The sequence below is a fragment of the Coloeus monedula genome (assembly GCF_965178545.1).
Source record: "Coloeus monedula genome assembly, chromosome: Z".
NCBI classification, from domain to species: domain Eukaryota; kingdom Metazoa; phylum Chordata; class Aves; order Passeriformes; family Corvidae; genus Coloeus; species Coloeus monedula.
Window position 1 is genome coordinate 10838445 of NC_138822.1, and position 14301 is coordinate 10852745.

Genomic DNA, 14301 nt, shown 5'->3' on the forward strand with positions numbered 1-14301 from the left:
TGAATCTCTCACTGCCAGGTGTATTCTCTCCTCTAGTTCTTTGTATTTGGACATTTCATTACAGAGTGTTTTATGGTAGCACACAGAATGAACTGACATACCCTAAGCAGGCAGATAATCACTAGCAGATAGAGCAAAGAAACAATTCAATTCCCAAATTTAATTGTTCAGCAAATAGCACCAGTTTATAGAAAATACTCTTTAATGCTGTTCTGTGGCTCTGCATGTTACTATGAAACTCTTAACAATGGCAAAATAAGTTCAAGAATTCTCTTTTCTTGCTGCTTACTATAATTTTTGGATAGCCTCATGTCACATCTGCTTTTCTTGAAAATAGAAGCTCTTTGTAGGGTAAAGTACTCTTTTAGGGTAAAATAATTTCACAAGTCCAGTTTAATTTACAGGAATAAGGTTGATTCTGCCATCTGGCTTTAGATTCCGGAAGTCAGCTCGTGATTGGAACAAAACTGGTACGGCGAGTGTTGTTTGGTCTTCAAATCATTATCTGAAAACTAGTATGAATGGAATAAACACACAAATGTGATGAAGAGGTGACTGCATAGCAAACATGCTAACCAGTTGAAGGTTAACTTGACGTCTTGATACATAATTTCTTCTTCAGCAGAAACTTTCGGGTAGCCTTACAGAGAACTCAGCATGAAGTACTTGTCACTACCTCTGTGTGTTACGAATAAGTGGGTTAGATCCACATTATGTAGGCAGAGAATGGGCTCTCTGTAAGTAGGTTACAAATTCAGCCCCACTTGTGCTGAGTATGGGAATTACTATTCCAAAGATCTGTTATCTGCATTGTCACTGGACTGCTAGTGTGGCATCAGAGCAGGTAATCAAAATGCTGCTTCTCTTTCTGGACAGCTTTGAATTCCGTACATGTGGTGCTGAACAATCCTACCAGAACTGGCTTGCTGAGTGACTTCCAGTGAAGTGGCTCTGAGAAGAGTGATTTTTAAGGACTGCTACAGATTATAATATGTTCTGGCAAGGATTTAGGTCCCTGTAAGTAGTTATGATTATGATGAAGTATTAAACTAAGGAGGTTTAAAGATATGGTAAGCACCCAGCTTCTCAATTTCTGCTTTAATTTAGAAAGTTCACTCAGGAGACTGTAAACTGCATTAGCTGTCAGTCAGTTATATCACCCAAGGAAACCAATTTTGAGAATTCCGAAAATGTGTTTGGAGCTACTGGTATGTGCAACATAATGGAACTTGCAGTTTTAATACAAATTCTATCAGCGTCTTCCACTGTTGCATAAACTTAATTACCACTGAGTGTGTAACACCAGTGAATAACAAGTGTTAAATGACACGTGATCAATAATTCATTTGTTAGCACAGTATTGCTTACTGTGAAATGACCTTGATGGGAATAGTCTTGCAAGTAACTTCCTTTCTTTTTGCCATATTATTACCTGAAGAAAAATTAAAATTCTGCTAATATTTTTGCTGAAAAACAGAGAAATTGCTTTTTTTAATGAATTGTGAGAATGTGAGCTGCAGGCTGCCTCTCTTCTATCTTATTGTGTCCTATCATAGCTTCTCCTTGCAGAGTTGATGATTTTCAGGAACCAAGAATACTACTTGTCAGTAGTAGGTCTCAGCTTGGAATTTTGCAAAAAGTGATCCCACAGTGCTGAGTTTAAAACAACTGGGAAAGCATTCCCCATTTTATTTCAGCAGTAACGCACCAGCCCATTCATGTTACATCATGTTCTTTTCTGTGTTTCCGTTAATCTGTTTGTGTTGTTGCTGGATGAGTTCAAAAGAACACAGCTGCCAGAACTCTTAATTTGTGGCAGCTATGTTTCTGTATGAAAAATCATCTGTACAGGTGCTGCATTCAAGTCTCATTAGGTGTACTAATCCATTTGTGTCTCTGCATTGATCTCATTCATAACTATTTGGAAAAGTGTAAATTACAGAAACTTCTGTGCCTCTATTTTCTTGTGAATCACTGCCTATTTTGTCCTGCACTGAGGTGTTGGTCATGTACTGCACAAGTGTATCCTCTTATTTTCCTAGGTGGAAGCAGAAAAATATTTTAAGGCTTTTATTATAGGGGTAAAATGACTTAATCACATAGAATCAAATTCTTCAGTAAAAACAGTGTCTTTGTAAGGATTTTTTTTAGTGTCTTCTCTTTGGTATTCCTTAATCAGCAAGCCATGCTGTCATGTGGTACATGCTTGGTGTTTGAATGCAATCAATCCATTAGTTTTCAGTGTGCAAACATCTGCTGCCACTGAAGTGCTGCTTGCAGTGAGAAGTGTCTTTTCTCACATTTTAAACATGGTTGCCCTATGGATAGCTGGTACAAAGGTAAATACTGGTTAGCAGTCTCATTTCTGCTAAATTATTAGCACTGTTTTTCCATACAGCTCATTACTTTCCTCCAAATAATAGGAAAATGCATGTGCATTTTGGGACAGGGACTTACTCAGCAGAGCATAGCAAAGCCTTTTTAAGAACCTGTGTGTTCCTCCCGGTGTCGCTGTTGGTCGGGCTAAAGCCTGCCCAAGGGCATTCTTTGCATTTGCTAGCCAGCTGTGTAGAACACAGACCTCTTTGTCTGAATGTTTTTTATGTTCCAATACATCTGGGACTGCTGCCTCTGAGCTAGTAATTAAATACACTCTATTCTGCAAAAGCCTCAGTTGATTAGTGCAATTGTTATATAAAACATTAACTCCAAAAGCCAAAGGTTAAAAATAATAGTGTTTCAGCCAGGAAGAACAAATGGTTTAATACATACTTTACCCAGTATGTTGCTGTGCTCTGGCATTATACCTCTTTTCCTGCAGCGTGATTTCAAGGTGGACTTATGAGGAAAAAACAGCTCAAGTGAGATCTCTGAATTTCAGAGGAAGGCACATCCTTTCAATACATTAAAGTCTGGAAAGCTTGCAGTAGGTGGCAATTGTGTTTCATGCCTCCCTGACACTCTCCTTACAGGTGTCCCAAACCTCCTGAGCTGTGATAGTGAAGTTAACATCACCTGCTTGCTTACTGAGCAGAGTGTTACAGAGGTAATGAAATGTCAGTGTGCAAGTTTAAAAATGGGAGATTGATATAAGCCCTCTTGCTTCTAAGGATTTTTAGTTAATCCATAAACTGTTGCTAAGTGATTATTGTCTTCTGTCTTCTGTGGATTTTGTGAGGCCACTCATTCACTGGCCTGTGATTTAGACTGACCTATAATACAAGCTCAGTCCAATGTGGCAGCTGTACTAGAAACATATCTCAAAAGTGTAGCACATACCTCTTCTTTGAGTTGTATTTTGTTTAACTACATTTTTTACCACAGTGGCTGATATTTTTATTAATACACTTACCATGAGAAGTGTGCAGGATTTCTGTAGAATCCCAGAACATAAACATCCTTCTAGTTCCTATGTGAGCGTATTCACTTACAACTGTATTTGCTCATGATTATGTGTTTGAGAGATGGGGGCTCTTTGACACATTCCTCTTCTCAGTTTGACCTAGACAGCAGTTGATTTATGGTCTTGGTTTAAAGCAGAACAAATAGCAGAAAAAGGTTATGGTGATGTTTCATGAAACAAAGTAAGTCAAACTATCCTCCGAAGCTTTGTTGTTGTAGTAAATCCTTGTAGGTTAAAAAAACAGTGTGAGGACTTTAGTTTGGCTTAACCAACACTGGCTGCTGTGACTCTGTTTTGCCTGCTTGTTTTCTTCCCATATTTTTTGGCTAGCTGTGTTACTGATTTATTTTTTTTTTCCTCTGCCAACTTAAAGCTTAAGTGACTCCCTGCAAAGTCTGAAAAGCACCTTAGTTTTGCTGGAGAATGTGTTGGAAGGCAGCAACCTGTTGCTGGCTGCAGAAAATGAAGGGGCCTTGAAAGTGAGAATGAGGAACTCAAAGTCACCAGAAAAGATGATGAGATGCTGATGATGGGGAAACCAATGTGAAAGGCACAGGCAGGATTGTAGATAGATAGGACCCAGTACCAGGATATTAACAGCTGGCTATTACATTGGGAATGCTGCAGAAGGTCAGACTGCTGCAAGTGGGAGGTGGAGCAGAGTGCACAAAAAAGGATAAATTGAAAGAGCATGGTTTTGAATATATAAAAGGATAAGAGGATTACTGCATGAGGAAAATACAGGTAAAGGAGCCAGGTGTAGTTTAAGCTAACACGTAAGTTTGCGTTTATGGCAGATGAGGCATAGATAGACATATTCACTAGGGTGCAGTATCACCCCAAACCTCCAATCTGTTCAGAATTCATTGATTGGAGCATGAATCTAACAGGCTGTCACAACTATCTATTGTGATTAAGGAAAAAACCCACCAACAACACAAAGGAAGGCACCTCAGAACAGAAGAAACATTCTTGTTTTGATGGTAGTGTTCCTCTTAATGTTTTCTTTGCTGTAAAAATTGCCCCAGTGTCATGAAGCATGTTTTGTGAAAAAAAGCCCCAAGCCAAAACACCACACCAGTCTCTTTGTTCTGTGTTTTTAAAAATCATCTCTGATATTGCAGACCATGCATTTCAAATCTCCGTGAGATTTATGTCAGCCATTGTTTGTCTAAGTACTCTGGCTTGCATGCTGATCGTATCATTTTCTCTTCCGGCTTTTCACTGCCTTCTTTATGAACAACAAATACTGAAAGTTCACAGAAAGGCTAACCCTTCCTTGTACTTAGCCTGTGTTATTCCATGTTGTGTTATTCCTATGGGAAACAGTGAATTTGAAGAATACTTTGCACAATTCTTTTTTGAGTTCTTCACATCACAAATTTCCTAATTAAGTGAGAATTGTAATTCCTCAGAGTCTTAGCTTGTTTCTTTGGGTTTTTTTTTTTGAAACTGGGACAAGATATTGGTATTTTGGAATCTCCATTTTTCTCCAATATGCTTTTCTGCTGTTCTACTCATCCAAGAGAAAAAGCTGTCTGTGCTTTCCTGCTGCCCTTCCTGCCCCACTGTGGAAGCCTACACCCACCCACTTGGGTACCCTCCCAGTTTCTCATCAGCAGGGCTGACTGCCAGGGGTCAGAGTACCAAATAAAGGCCTCACACTGCATGAGCCACAAATGTGATGGCTCAACTTCAGCATATCCTGACTGCAGGGCAAGAGCAATCTATGAGCATCTTGGGCTGAGAGAGGTCTGCTCCTGTCTACAAGATTTCCCGAGGAATTATTATTGTTCCACAGCCATGCAGCCCGGTGACAGATCTCAATAGGAAGAGAGTTCCTTTACACAGATATGGTCAGAGCATTACAAAGTAAGATTCTGGCTTGTGCCTGCAATCAGAGGCTGAGCAGGATCTTGGTTAAACTGTTGCCTCATCCTGCTGTTTCCCACACAGGACATGTGCTGGCCTCTGAGACAATGCTGTTCTCTCTGTGGCCCACCACGAAGTCTGCATCAGCTGCTGTCCCAAAGCATTTGTCAGCCTGATTGTGTAAGTTTTCTCTGAGCCAGGACAGGGAATCTAACAAAACGTAGTTGTAACTGTCTTCTTTTATGTCCAGGGATGTGTACAATGGTCCTATCCAACCTTGGCCTTAAAGATAGGAAAGTGCTGCTAAAAGGGAGATAGACATTTAAAGCAGCATTTTCCACCTCTACCCATAAGATGCGAATGTGTTATTACCCCAGACTCTCATCATTTCCAGTTCCACGTTCCTCCACCAAACTGACGACTCAAATGGTCTAATCTGTTTAGCAAAGCTGATGCAGCAAGGGTGATGCAGCACACCTTTGCAATTTGGACTTTGCACAAAATAACCCCAGTTGATTTTCCCAGAAGAAAATTAGGGATACTGCACCCCAGGGGCACTGGTACTGATGGGAAGCAGCAGCACATGACCAGGAAGGTGGTGATGGTACAGTGGCAGTAATACTTTAAGGAAAGCAGCTGCTGGCAGGTGGGGCAACTGTCACAGCTGGCTTCACTTAAGTGCTTAATGGCAGAGGGGATGGCCATGTGCCTGTATCTGAAGTGACTCAGGCAGATGAAGGACTAAAACCTTAAGGATCAGGCAGCACTGATTTCTTTAAATTAATTTTTAATCTCAGCAAAGACACCAGAGTTGTGTAGAAGCCTGACTTACTGCTCCTGACAGATCTGGTCCATAGCCTGTGCCCGTGGCTCCCTGGGGAAGCACAGAGGTACAGGGCAGGTGAGCAGAAAACCTGGCTTAGAATATTCTTGCAGTTTCCAGTGTTGCTTCACTTTACATAGAATACAATTACAGAAACAACAGAAGAGAAAAGGAGTAATGTCAGCAAAGCTCCTAAAGCATTATTTCAAGCATTGCTCAACATGCCTGCATTTGATACTGGGCTCTTTTACAGACTCTTATCCACATCTGGTGGAAAATTAACTGGTTTTGGATGGGTTACTACTTAGAATATCAGCTGTTGGATCCAGGCTACCTTCGGTAGAACAAGATGGGAAATGGAGGCAGAGGACAGTCTATAAGCAGAAGGAGGGAGTAGCTAAATACTGGAGCTGTCAATATTCAGCTACAAGCAGTCTCATTTCCTTAGTCCTAAACCTAACAAAAACCTTGTGCTTTCTTATTTCAATTAGACCCCAACCCACAAACTTATTTTTGTGGTAGTAGTTATTGTGATGGTCACAGAGTGATTGCAGAATCAGAAATGTATGAAGAGACTTGGAAGAGAAGTGTGGAAGATGTGTCCACACAATCAAGAACTTGGTCTTTTGCACAGCATTCTTCCTTACAGCCATCACTATTGATCAGAGTCTTTAGAAGTGTGACCATTTCCAAGTCAGCTAATGTAGATTTTATTGTTTTCTTCATGTGTGCTGTCAGTGGCATCACTTCAGTTTTTGGGAAAAGGCCATCTCTTCCTGCAAGTATCATAAGCCAGTGTCAAGGCATTTATGTTTCATGATTCATTTGTGAGAGAAGGCTTGTGGTTCGTTACATATGTTGTGGAAATAGCTGTTAGTACAAGCTGACTTTCTTCCCACCTTGCCCTTGCTCTGGAATGAGGCCACGTGTGCACATTGCCACGATAGCAGGCTCTAAGTGCCGGAAGAATTCAGAGCTATTTTTTGCCCTGCATGCCAGATCCAGCATGTAAGGTTATATTTAAGTTACTCATTACCTTGTCTTCTTGGAGGGAGCCTTTATCCATCTATCTGTAGATAGCATGAAGAGCTGACTTTTAATTTTGTCCTTGACAGCACATCGGAATGATTTTGCTTTAATCTCCTGCTAAGCACTGCTAAAATGCCTGGTCAGTGGAAAATTACCTTATCAATACCATTAAGTGATAACAACAGCTGAAGAGGCCTTTTATTGTACAGTCCAAACTACCTGCATTGCCAAAGACTATCAAATCCTTGTTATGAAGCTTATTGTAAAATGTCACACCTCCAGAACAGGATGCGGCTACTACATCATCATGACTTGAACTTGCTGTTTATGTAAAGCCAGGGAAAGGTACCTTTTCAAATTTAAGAGCATAACGAACTTTTAAACAGTTTTCACTACAGAAACTGGCGATAAGGATAGATAAGGAGGTCACTGGACAGTAAAATACATTGGCAGAAGCTCTACACACAATGGACAAAAGTTAAAAAAACAATCAGAGGGAAGAGCTATCTCGACTGAATACACAGAGGCTGGCAGCTAGTGTGAGCCTAGTCAGTATGAAATGTATATGGAGGGCAATCATTTTTATGGCAACTCTCTTCAAACTAATTTCCAAGTTTTTTGACACAGGTGTTTACTTAGTGAACAGACATCCCACTCAGGGTGGACTTTTTTGGCTCAAATACTGCCCATTGTGGGGAAAATAGGCAAAGTGATTCAAGCAAAGCATTTGTATCTTCAGTAAAGGATAGCTGGAATATTCTTGTACATTTTGTACATGAAACACAGTCTTGGGAAAGGCTTTGCTTACATACCTTGAATTCCTGCTCAAAGTCTGCTTGCTAAGATGCTGCATCCTGACCCCTTATTTGTAAATTGTAACAGATATGAAACTAGGTATGGGAGAAAGACAAAACCTTCTGATTATCATACTAACGCCTCTAGTATCCTCTCAGAGCACACTTCTAATCAGTTCCTTCTTGGGATCATCCCTTTTGAAGGTACTATAGCAGGCATCGTCAAAGTCTTACAAACACTACATCTAGGCCTTGTCACCCAAATAATTTGAGATTTAATTCAAGAGTAGGTACAGTCTCACTGGCCAGTTTGACTGAACGGAAACGAGGGTCAGTAGGTGTCAACACAAAAAAACCCAGAAAGTCTGAAACAACAACTGTATAAGTGAAATGCCTGTATTTTGGACAGGAATACTGACAGGCATCATAACATTCCATGAAGCTCAGGGATAAATGCTCCCAAGTGCTGTGCAGTTAGTGTAGATTATACATTGTTTTATTGTTCACATTTGACTGATTCTTTGTTAAAATCCAGGATGGTTTGTGATAAACAGGGAGTAACTTCAGACACAATTAATGACATTTACTGACATATGTTTTGTTGTGGCTGTTCAGTGAACAACAGGATTCTATGAGGCTCTACATTCATAAAATGATATTACACCGACTTTAAAACCCAAGAAAGCAAAAAACCCATCCCTTTTGTAAAGTTTCATTACATGGAACCATGTTTAGCAGAACACTCCACTGGGTTCAAACCATAAACCTAGAAGTGTCAAATGAGATGAGTCAATTTTCCCTCTTGAGCAAATCTGTCTGTCAGACTCAGATAGTCTCACCAGGCAAACTGAAAAGCAGGTGCTGGTAAAATCCTTTCAAATGACATTATTCCTCTGCTGTTTATAGAAGCATACACACATGCACTGAACACAAAAGGAACTGTTTGCTCAGTGTAACTGTTAGCTCAGTTTTCTCTATAAATAGCCAGCTTTTTTTGATCATTACTGCATGTCACACGTGCTCTGTAAATGCAAAAACCCCTACATATCTGGGAATAACACCTCACTCACTAGCAGTTGCAGCTGAACCAGCTGAGCAATAGCATGCAAAGGCCTGGATAAGACCAACCTGGAGATTCCTTTAGCATTTGTCAACTGACTATGAGGTGGAAACATGGAAATGAAGGTGCAGGTGTAGCAGGAAGCAGAAAGCATTACCACACACCTGTACAAAGGTTCACGTGATAGCAGTTAATAGTGTTAAATTCAGACATGCTCAGACAAAAACACATACAAAACTTTGTCTTTCCTGCAAGTGATACTGGGAGTTACTACCTTTGATGTTCCGCTGAGAGGGAGGCTTTCAGCAGATCGTACTTCCTGCCTAGAGTGCTAGTTGCATCCTTCACACCAGCAGTACCACAGACTTGGTACCTTGACAGAAAACTGCTTCAACAACCCCTCAATCCAAACAACCAATACAAACCCTCATTACTTTTTTCACATACTGCAACTAGAGAAAACACAAGTGAGGTGCCCCTCTTGCCTTTCACCTGCAAACTGAAAGCATCTTCCCAGCACCTGGCACTACTACTAGGTCCTGCAAGGCTGGTAGAACTCAGGTGTTTTTCTAGCCTCTATGCTGTGAAGGACAACAGGTGGACAAAACTGGAAAAACAAACACACAAGAAATTTTAAAATATGCTTTTTAAAGCAGACTTCCATTCAGCCTATGCAGCAAATTATGAATGTTACTAAGTGTGTGCTAAGAATTCTGTGTGCTTTTCTGACTTCCCTGAAGTCACACATCTTTCCCTCCTATATCTGCAAACTTGCATTTTTGCCAAAAGGCAAACCCCCTCCTCGTAGCCTTTGTATGCACTACCTACCACAGATGCGGGGAGAAGTCTCCTTGCTCTTTAACAGACTCCCAGCCTTGGGGGAAGCAGCTTTTCCTTACTTATCCCTGCTGCTGGTACTTCCCTCCCAAGCATGGCTGGGGCAAACCCCCTCCTCTCCAGTTGCAAGCCTGAATCACAGGATTTAAATCACTCCACTCACTTCTAAGTTTTGTCCACATGGGGCCTTGCAGCACTGCCTGAAGTACCTCAATACTACACACTGCCCACTACACACCTGAACAGTGTGACATCCTTGAGACATCTTCCTTCCTCTAGGAAAAGGGGAAGTGAGGGTAGCACCTGAGGGGCAGGGAAGAGGTCACACTGAATTGCACCAGTGCGCTCAGGTGGCTGCTGTGTCACAAGCCAGTCCCTTCTCTGGAGCATAGTTCACTTTCTGGCATTGGAAGGACACTGTTACACCTTTGGCCGGACCCGCCGCCCTTGGCACGCTGCTGCAGCAGGCTAAAGGGCACACATCCACCTCTGACTGCTCATTGCCTCCAGTAATTATTTTGTTCCTATATTGCTAATGATAAGGGCTTAGCGTGCCTGATTTACTTAAGCATTTCAATATCAAATATTATCTCTCTCCTTGTTCTTCCATAGCAAAGCACAGACTTGATGTAAGGTAAGTAAAAGGCTAACTCAGTTCAGCTGCTGGATATTAACCAAGTTTTCTTGTAGTTCCTTTGATAGAAGTGACTCGTGGCATCAATTTTGCAACCACAGAACTAGAGACTTCTGATGCAGAATTAAAGGGAGGGAATAAGAGAAGGTAGGGGATGAGGTGAGAGTCCAAAACATTACAGAAGCCATGCAACTGTAGAAGAAAGAAGGGAAAACAAAGGAAAAATAATTTAAAAAGTACCTTATTCAACTGTTTCCTTGTGAAGCTGAGTTTTCCAATAAAGTCAGGACAGCTGAGGCAGCAAAGGCAGAGACTTCAATAGGGAGAACAGTCAAATCTCACATATTTCTTACATACTGTGCTCAGGTGGAATCTTGAGCCAGGCAGGCACGTTAGAGCACACAGGGCTCTCTAAACTGCCTCAACATTCTAATACTCCTCCAATATCCTCCAAGGAGGAAACTTGAGAAACTTTGGGAACTTGAGAAAACTATTAACATGTCCTCAAAACTCTGGGGGCCAAATTTGCTTGTAGTGTTGTCCTTGAGGTCTGGGAAGAAGTCACACACAACCAAATAAGAGGAAGGACTGCAGCAGGATGCAGTTCCCAACCCCTTGTGTTGGGTGATAGGTTTTGCACAAACTTTGTACTGTGAGGTATAAGCCTCATGAATATCATATTTGATCAAAACTGAGAGATGGACTTGGGTTCATCCAAATTATAGTATTGAGTCTCTTGTTTTAAAAAAGTTTATTTAAACAAAGTAGGTACATTTCACAGAAATGGTTATAAAATGCATAGCATATTATAAACAACACTGTTACTTTACAGATACTAGTTGTTATTATTCTAATATTGCTTTCTAAAAACTAATGAGCCTGCTTGGTGAATCAGAAAGCTAAAAATCCCCATCTTAGGCACTCTGGAAAAAAACAGTATGTGATATTACAAAGCAGGTGTCCACTTTTTCATTCACTCTACTGACTGTATTGCTGCACCATTAATTTGCCAGTTCTCATTATGTGGAAATACCCAATCCCTGGAGTCACATACCATTAACTGGACTACAAATTGCACTTGCTCAGCCAACCAAACCCCCACACAATGCCAAGGAAAGCTCACTGAGGTCTTCACATTGATTAACTTAAAGGACAGAGACCACATGAGTGGACAGAAAACAAGCAGTTTTTCTAAGTTGTGCAGGTGTGTCACACCCATATTGCTATTCATAAGCAACTTGATTGTAAGTTGGCAAGTCCATAGAGATTTCAGGCTTGACTTCAATGAAACCTGAACGCCCAGCAGAAACAGACCTTACCCTCAGTGGTGATAACAGTGTCACAGAAAGTGGAATTGAGCCTTTTTACAGCACTGGAGAACCGAGCAGACCTCAAGCATTCATGATTGCATACCCAAACACAGAGGTGTCTGTTTTCTGATCTTTGGGATGTCAGGGTGCAGAGAAGTAAAAATGAAGAGCACAGCACCAATCCATAACCATAGCTAAAACAGATACCTGCTCATTCACACAACACTTCAGTACATGAATCATGACAGACATTCTTCACATTTACATTTGTATGACAACAGGCATAAAGTAAATCTTGAGGTAAAAGGATATGCACCAGGTTTGCACTGGTGTAAGCAAATCTAGAATCGAGCAAGCTATAAAATCCATTAATTCACACACAATAGAGAAAGAAAAATCCCCACATTTTTAAAACATATAGATACATGTAGATCAAACCACATATGTTTTCAAAACATATAGATACATGCTGAGGAATAAACTGACTTTTTTGCATGATGACATGAACTTTACAGTAGTTTAAGCTTGGCTTGGACTGAAAATAAAGAAGCTTGAACTCTGTCCAGCAGAGCTCCTTTGGAATGGTTTGTCAAGACAGAAGAATGAGGTCTGAAGCAGTCCAAGAACATTGATGTTTCATTCACCATCTTCAAGTAGTTTTTGTAAGTTGTTCTGTATCTTAGAAAAAGAGAGGGAAAGAGTTGGGAGGCAAGAAGTGTTACACTGCATTTTAAATAAAAAATAAAATCAAGGCATACTCTTCAGTATACTCCGTGTGCATGTTAATTCTGTCACACCTTTTCATACCAATGGTATTCCTGTTATGCCTCCCTTATAATAAGCGTAATCATCAAGTCCATCAAATGGAACACCTAGACAATCAACCAGCAGGACATCTAAGTTTAATATGATGAGTAGCCCCTGAAATTTTCTCCTATAGACTGTCTCCTCCATTAGTAGTAAGAAAATAAGACAGAAATAAAAAATGAGAGCAGAAGGAATGGGACAAGAAACTGAATTATTTTCACCTTGATCAAAATCCAGTAAAAGCCTCAAACTTCCACAGCTCTATTGCTAAAAAGGATAACCCAAATAGTTTTGTAACAGCTTCAGCCATGATGTGTGCACAGCAAAACAGTCTTCTAACCATCAGCAGACATGTCCCATTTACCAGATTTAGTGAATTGATTGTGGATTACCTTCCTTTAGTTACAATGAAAGCAATGTCAGCCAGTTGCATCCTTGAGAATAATTTGAACAGCCTATTTTTATACAGCCTATTTATCCAGTTTTTGTCTCCTTGTCCTTAAAATCTAGAGTAATGCAGTATAGTGGGTCACATCCCCAGACACACGTTCTCAATACCTCAGCATCTTAGTAATTTGCCAGCCCTGGTTACAGGTTTAGTCACAGTTACTTTTAGGCTTTAATTTGAGAAGCCACTGCACTTCCTGTTCAAGGATACCACTTTTTAGTCCTACCTCATGATTTCTATCCCAGATGCACACCTTTCTCAAGAGGGGCATTTTGAGGAAAGGGAAACAGTAAGAAGGAGCTAATTTTATGAGAGTCACTTAACAAAGGAATTTCCTTTTAGCCTGCTAAGTTAGTGTAAGGGAACGAGTAATATTAGGCCACATTTTCCCTCACACAATTTAATGCTTTATCCTTTGATAGACATGGTGCATTTTAACAAGCTGCTAAATGCAATTAAAAGCCAAATTAGCAGAATTTTGCTAAACCATGGTAGTTCCTTGGCTCCAAGCATGAAGGAAAACTTGTAAAAATCACAAGGTCACACTGAAAAAATCACTGCAACATATTTGTGCACTAAACATTTTTTAACTGCAGAATAATTTACAGTTTTTAATCTAGATTATCTCAGTGCTCCCATTTACAGTGCCGTGGTCACAGGGGAAGTAAGGGGAGAGATGACAAGTTATACCAGAACTTTTATGCTACCTTTGCTGCTGCAGCCAGTTACCAGCACTTTTCACTAAGGCATATGAAACTGTCAAGCAACTGCAGTAACTTTGCTCAGAGAACAAAAAGCTACTAGATTTCTAGGCACTGATCATTTAGATTCGAACAGGATGTGGCAATGTGCAGCTACAGGCACTACTGATTTAGCTTGTACACACAGCACTTCATTGCTTGAATGTTTGTCAGATAAAGGTAAGTCTTTAAAGCTCCAGTCCTGTAGACACTAAACGAAGAAAGCACACCACTTAAGACTCTAATTCAGGATAGAAGGTCACCTCTCTGGGAACAGCTGAATGATCTAACCATCTAGCTGTCTATTACTGTCTCCAAGCAGAGACTATATAAGGGAGTGGGACAGTGCCTAGCCTTGCTGCAAAGGGCTGGCTGGCTGGCTGGCTTCCCACTGAAATGAGGTCTCCCATGAACCATCTTGCCAGCCTGTCCCAGACAGCCAGAAAGCAGTAACCTCTAAAATGACCTAATTTGGCTGAAGATTGTATCTGGTAACCATCTGGTAAGCATTTCCCCCTGGTATTCACACTATTATCCAGAAAAT